Raw genomic sequence first — 6,291 nt, forward strand, 5'->3', positions numbered from 1 at the left:
TTATCCAAGTATGTGCAGTTGAGCTACCAGAGAATCTGGAAACTGAATTGAGTTTTATGACTTCTTAGTCTCAGATTTACTCCATCAGAAAAGTAAAATTTTTTTCATCCTAAGAATTTTCAAAATTGACATTGATTTGTTTATTTTAATTTCACAGCAAATTTCCCCAGTTCATTTCAAGGGCTCTAATTCTTCTAAGTTCTATCAATGATCTTTGGTTTCCTTGTGTTTTGGTGATTTTCTTCTTATTCTTGTAGGATCAAAGAATTCTGGTGTATTTTCTTGTTCTTGCTAGGAAAAGTGGAGGGAAGCTCCCTTTCTTTTGCAGCACGGATATTTCCTCCAGGTGCCTAGTCAGAGAAAAAGCACAATTGTCAATGAAAACATTAATGAGATGGGGACAAAATCTTTTAAGTTAATAGGTGAGTACCTCATGATAAAACAGTTTGGATTTCTTGCAAGAATTAAGTAAATGTGATGCTCAGACAATGAAATAAAATAAACAAAGTCTTGAAGTCTCTCAAGTAGGTCGGACAAGATTTCCATAAGACTTTGCAAATGGCATCTGGCAGTCTCATCCTTGAATGCAAAATAGGAATTTTTTCTTTGGCCCCAGAAATAGTTTCTCACAGTCAAATGGGGGTGCTGTCACTTCATCTGACTTGGTGTTTCATAAACCATGAACTCTGTGTCAGAGTGGGGCTCGCTCTTCTTTTGGAGTTCTCCAGACTAGTCCAGGCTTGTTCAGGGTGCCCTCCCCATAGTGTTTGAATTTTTAAAAGATTGAGGCTGAGTGCTGTCACTGTTCCAACACAGCTCTACTCCAACTCTTTTCTGGGTCAGCATATTAAGATTTTCCCAGATGTAGCTTGGCCTCGGTAAGACTGAATGACTCAAGTTTCTGTTACATAAACAAGGAGGTTTGTACTTACTGCCTCAATTTATGTTGCTAGGGTCTTTATTTATTGCACTATACTCAGGATTGTCACATCGAGTTTCATATTAAAAGGTATATTGTAAAAGCTGGGCGTGGTGGCACATACCTGTAATCCCAGTGGCTTGGGAGGCTGAAACAGGAGGATTACAAGTTCAAAGCCAGCCTCAGCAATGGTGGGGCACTAAGCAACTCAGTGAGATCCTGTCTCTGAATAAAATACACAGTAGGGCTGGAGATGTGGCTCCGTGGTCGAGTGCCCCTGAGTTCAAACCTTCGTACCCCTCCCTCCCCACAAAAAAGGTGAATTGTATATTGTCTATACTTTGAAAAAATTGAAATGGTCTTTTAATAAAGAACTGAACCATCTAGATAACGTTTCCTCTATAATTTTGTGAGACAGACACTGGTAAAAAGTCCTGTCCTCATAGTCCCTATTTTTCCACTCTTCCTAAACCTTTGCTTTTTTGGGGGGGAGGGTGGTGGGGAACCCCAGCATGGAGCAGTAACAATGGATACTTTGACTTTCTAGGTGTACAACACTATGCCAAGTGTCATTGTCGTGCGTCATCTTATTTAATCCTCACCACCATTCTGTGAGCAAAGACCTATTATTAGCTCTGTTCTATCATGGAGGAAACAGACACTTAAGAGAGATTAAGGACCGTGTTTGCTAAAGAATGAGACGAGATAGTTTCCAGACCTATCCCTCCCAGAGGAGTGGGCCATGTTATAATTCCATCATTATAAGTCTCTCAAATTCTGGGACACTTCTTCAACTTCTAAAACCACCTTATTCCTGACATGGCCTCAGAAGATTCTAGCCTCAAAAGCTTGAAGAAGTCACCTAGAGGATCTTGTAACAAGGAGCCAAAGAGATCTGACAGATTCATACATCATTCTTGGTGGGTGAGGGGTGGGGCAATGACTTCCCAAACTTGCAAAGGCTGAATGTCATCATGAACAGCACTCACAAGAGGTTTTTTAAAAGCAATACCTCAGCTATTATATTACATTAAGGGAACACAACAGCTCAAACATTCACTCACAGGATGAATGAACAAAGCAATAGTCTTAATGTTCTGAGAACAGGTACTTGCGGTTGGGAATAAAATTTCTCACGACAGTCTCAAACAACCCATGTGGGAATGTCACATGATATACTGTGAAGACCCGTCAGGTATCCCTCATGTCAATGCTGTGTATTAAAAATATGAAGAAAACTATTATGTGAAATGAGTAAAAAATTTTTTTAATTACTATGTTGTATGATTTAAAAATATGTAGAGGACTAAATTAATAAATTAAGTATTATAGAATTTGATTATTGTATGTAATTCCACTTGGTAAGAAAAGTTTTCAATCTTCTCCTTGGGAAAATGAAGGAATTCCTTATATTCAGGAAAATACAGTAATTTATTCAAGTTCATGTAGCTAAAAGTGGGATAGCTGGGATTTGAGCCCAGTTCTCTCTGACTCATGGGCTCATGGTGACTACACAGAATGACAGATTTCCAGAATACTAGTTCTGAGGGCTGTCATGAAGAACTTGTGTCTGTGATTGTAATTCTTTGCGATCTCTCTCTCTCTCTCTCTCTCTCTCTCTCTCTCTCTCTCTCTCTCTCTCTCTCTCTTGCTGGGAATTGAACCTAAGACCTTGCTCATGCTAGGCAAGTGCCCTGGCACTGATCTACACCCCCTGCCTGCATTCTCCTTTTTAAGTATGTTTAGCAAAGCTGTTAAGCTGAATGTATGCATAGCTCTAAGAAATTGTCTATAGGTATAAAATGTTTACTAGGTACAGTGCAATGAAGGTTCCAATGTGTTCTCAATAATTATTGATTTTTACTTTTTAAAATTTGTGGCCCTGGGGATTGAACCCAGGACTTTATGTATGCCAGGCAAGGGCTACCAATGAGCTACACCCCTAGTCCTCTTGTTCCTTCCTTTGTCCTTCAAACCTTTTCACATTTAAGAGGAAATTCTTTTTCCAGATTTTTTTTTTTTTTCTCATGGCCTCATTCTATAGAGGGGAAGATGGATCTGTACTAGGCGATTCTTCTTCCAGGAACACTTCTGACCTATTATGATGGAGACATTACATGAAGAGTCTTAGCTAGGTAGTATAACCACCTGCTCCTGTATGCTTATTTGAAGAACATTGATTCTTTTAATCACTTCTCCTCTCCTCCTTTACTCTCCCTCCTCCTCTACCAACTGGGAAGATATTTGGAATGATGCTTATGCAGTGACCATCTTGCCCTAGGATGAGCAATTATGCATGATGGAAAACACATGGATGCATCTTGTAAGGCTATTAGCCTCCCCCTCTCCCATCCTCACACTCCTACCATCCACTCCTGCATCTTTTTGCTAAAAGCTAAAAGCAACTGATATAAATTATGTGATACTACTTCTTGGTTTAATGCACCAAATTCTTTATTCCTATTTTTTTTTTTTTTGCCAGAGGCGGTTGAGGCTCTCCTTTACTCTTTTCTTTACGAAACTGATTTCTTTCCTCCCTTCTATTTGATGGAAGCCAATTTATTAGGCCAGTGGCAGTTACTTGGATGTTCAGACATATGGTTCACAAACTGCTTCATTCTGTTTTAAATCAATTCCTTCTGATGGCCTCCATTCTCTGCCATTTATGCCACAGGTGAAGTCATGAAGATGCTTATTGTGGCTTCCTGTTAATATTCCAAGGCCCGAGGCTCTGAACAGCAGGATGTCTGTTCTCCAGCTGTTTTTCCAACAGGAAGAAGGGATAAAATAAACAAAGCATCCACAGTAGTTCATTTGAAACCACAGGTACTCCACAGCTGCAGTGAAAACAATTCAGGGTTGCCAGACAAGTCCACCAAAGAGAGATTCACATCAGCAAAAGCACCTTCAAACTCATAAAATCATAAAAAAGTTTTTTTTATGTCCTTTATACCTGGAATGCAGTAAGTCCAGGTTTGGATCAGTGAGACCTAATTCTTCTGCTTTTAAAATTATTTTTAAGTGGAGTTCTAGACAGTGAAAAAAGGGACACTCTTGGAACAAACATGAAAAAAATTAACTACTGTATATTATTTTTGTCTTAAATATAAAATAGGATCTTGTGTAACACTACAGCTGATATCTTACTGCACAATATTAACAACCATTTTGTCCCAAGACTCCTGAATGTAATACAGTCAATGGAAGACACAGAAATTTTATTATGTGCCATTTTTAGTGATATAGAAAACATGGATAGATGTGTAAGCTTCACATAAGAGTATTTATTGAACAAAAATCCAGAATCTGTTCCCAGGGCCAGTTCCATGTAGATATAGATATATAAAGTTTGGAGTCCAAAAGTGATTTCTTTGTTTGACATAGCCTTCATGACTTAAAACCTAAAGCAATAGATGCCAAAGGAGGCCAAAATGCATTGTCAATTCATTGCCAAGCACCTGACTTCGATTCTTAATGTCCATGACCATGCTTCCCCAAAGAAAAATTAGCTTACCTCTCAGTCATCTATAAGATCTAAATCCTGAACTTTTGAAATCCTGCCAATGAATTCCCAGTCTTTTTTTTCTTTTGAACAACGTGTGCATTTATTCATTTCAATGAGGCAATACTCATTGAGAGCCAAGAATGATTCAGAATGAACTTGAAATTGGATTAAACAAACCATGCCAAGTCACAGGCTTGAGTGGTCACAGACACTGAGTGTGAACATTGATGATGGTGAATGGCCTTTCCAAGCCAGTCACGCTAACCTGTCTGATGTTGACTCTAAAAACACTCATGTATTAAGTTTTATTATGTTTAGTTATTTACTAGGTTTAGAGATGACTTCCAACCTTCCGGTATTTTTTTTTCTTATTATTTTCTTTTTCTGTATTTAGCATGGACTCAGTAAAAATCAAAGTGTGTGAATAGCATTATCAGAGGAGTCTGATGGATGGTCTCGTTTGACTCAAAGATAAATGGATTTGTTGCATTTGCCCAACAGGAACAGCATTTCTATGACTTTAAAGAGCCAAGATTTATGACACCAATCTTCATTTATTAATAAAATCAGCAACCACATCTTCCTTCAGTTAGAAAACTGATGACTGGAGTAAAGTGACTGCACACTATCCCTGCTAACCTTGAAATATGGTAGAAGAAGCAATGAACTTGGATTTGGCAGGCACAGGGATGAACTCTGCCTTGTGCTGGCTTTTATGAGTCCTTCAACAGTGATCAGCAGCCTGGCTTGTAAGGGATTATTGATCCCTGACTGTATACACAACAGTGTATAAAACAGGAATGAAAGGTATAATTTCCGCACTCAGGGAGTGCATAGACTTTAAGAATACACACAGGAAAAGGAAGTCTTACATAACAGTGAGATGCCTGTAAAGGAGAGCTGCCTAGTCTGCATTTCCTCCTCCATTGTATTCTGATTGCTTTGGAGGAATGATCTCTCCTCTATTGAATGTCAAGTTGGAGGGTGATTTCTAGTGGGTGATTTCCCACTAGGGAGACTCAAAGGAGGATCTTCCCCACCCAACCTAGTATAGCCTTGAGTTGGTCAGGCTGGTCCTGAAACCTAAGATTGGCCCATTAGCCTCTCTTCTAGGACTGTGACACTGGGATGCGGGGGATACTTTTAGGGCATGCATGACTTCAAGTGAGGTAGAAACATCTAGCTATGATGTTTTTGGATATGAGACATTTTTGCCCTGTGCTGCTTCGTGTCAGCTCCTTTGGATCTTGGGCATTTCCAAATCTGTTTTCTAGCTACAATTGAGTCCTTGATCTACTTCCTGTAAGTTCTTTTATTAGAGTTACTTTGTGTCAGTTTCTAATACTTGCAGCCAGGAATCAAGAAACAGTGTCACAATCTAGAATAGGGAGGAAGAGAGTTGCTTGGGATAATATGGCAGCTCAGAAGGGTGATGATTCTGCCTCTTCTTCAAGGACAAGAAGGAATTTCCTAAGTAAGGAAGTTGGGGGAGGGCAGGGCAGGTAGGGGAAGCAACGTGCAAAGGCTTGGAGGGTAGAGCAGTGGAAGGGCCTGGTGTCACTCGGAAGAAATGCAAGTAGTTTTGTAGTGGTATGTATATTGTGCATGTGTGAGAGGAATTTTGAGACCTGAGGCCCAACAGTCCTGTAAGGGATATGTAATAAAATTGACTCTTTTGTCTGTTAGAATAAACTATGCCTTTGTCATGTTATGGTACCTCACCCAGGGATTGTTCTAGAAAAGTGGCTTCATAAATGCTTAATGAAAATAGGTCACTCTTAAGTTCAGTTCTGCCGACACATTGTCCTCAATATTAAAGTTGGAAGGGCTCTGTCAGATTGTGTATGCCCTGGGTGCAAAAAAAAAA

This window comes from Ictidomys tridecemlineatus, chromosome 6 (assembly GCF_052094955.1).
Source record: "Ictidomys tridecemlineatus isolate mIctTri1 chromosome 6, mIctTri1.hap1, whole genome shotgun sequence".
NCBI lineage: Eukaryota > Metazoa > Chordata > Mammalia > Rodentia > Sciuridae > Ictidomys > Ictidomys tridecemlineatus.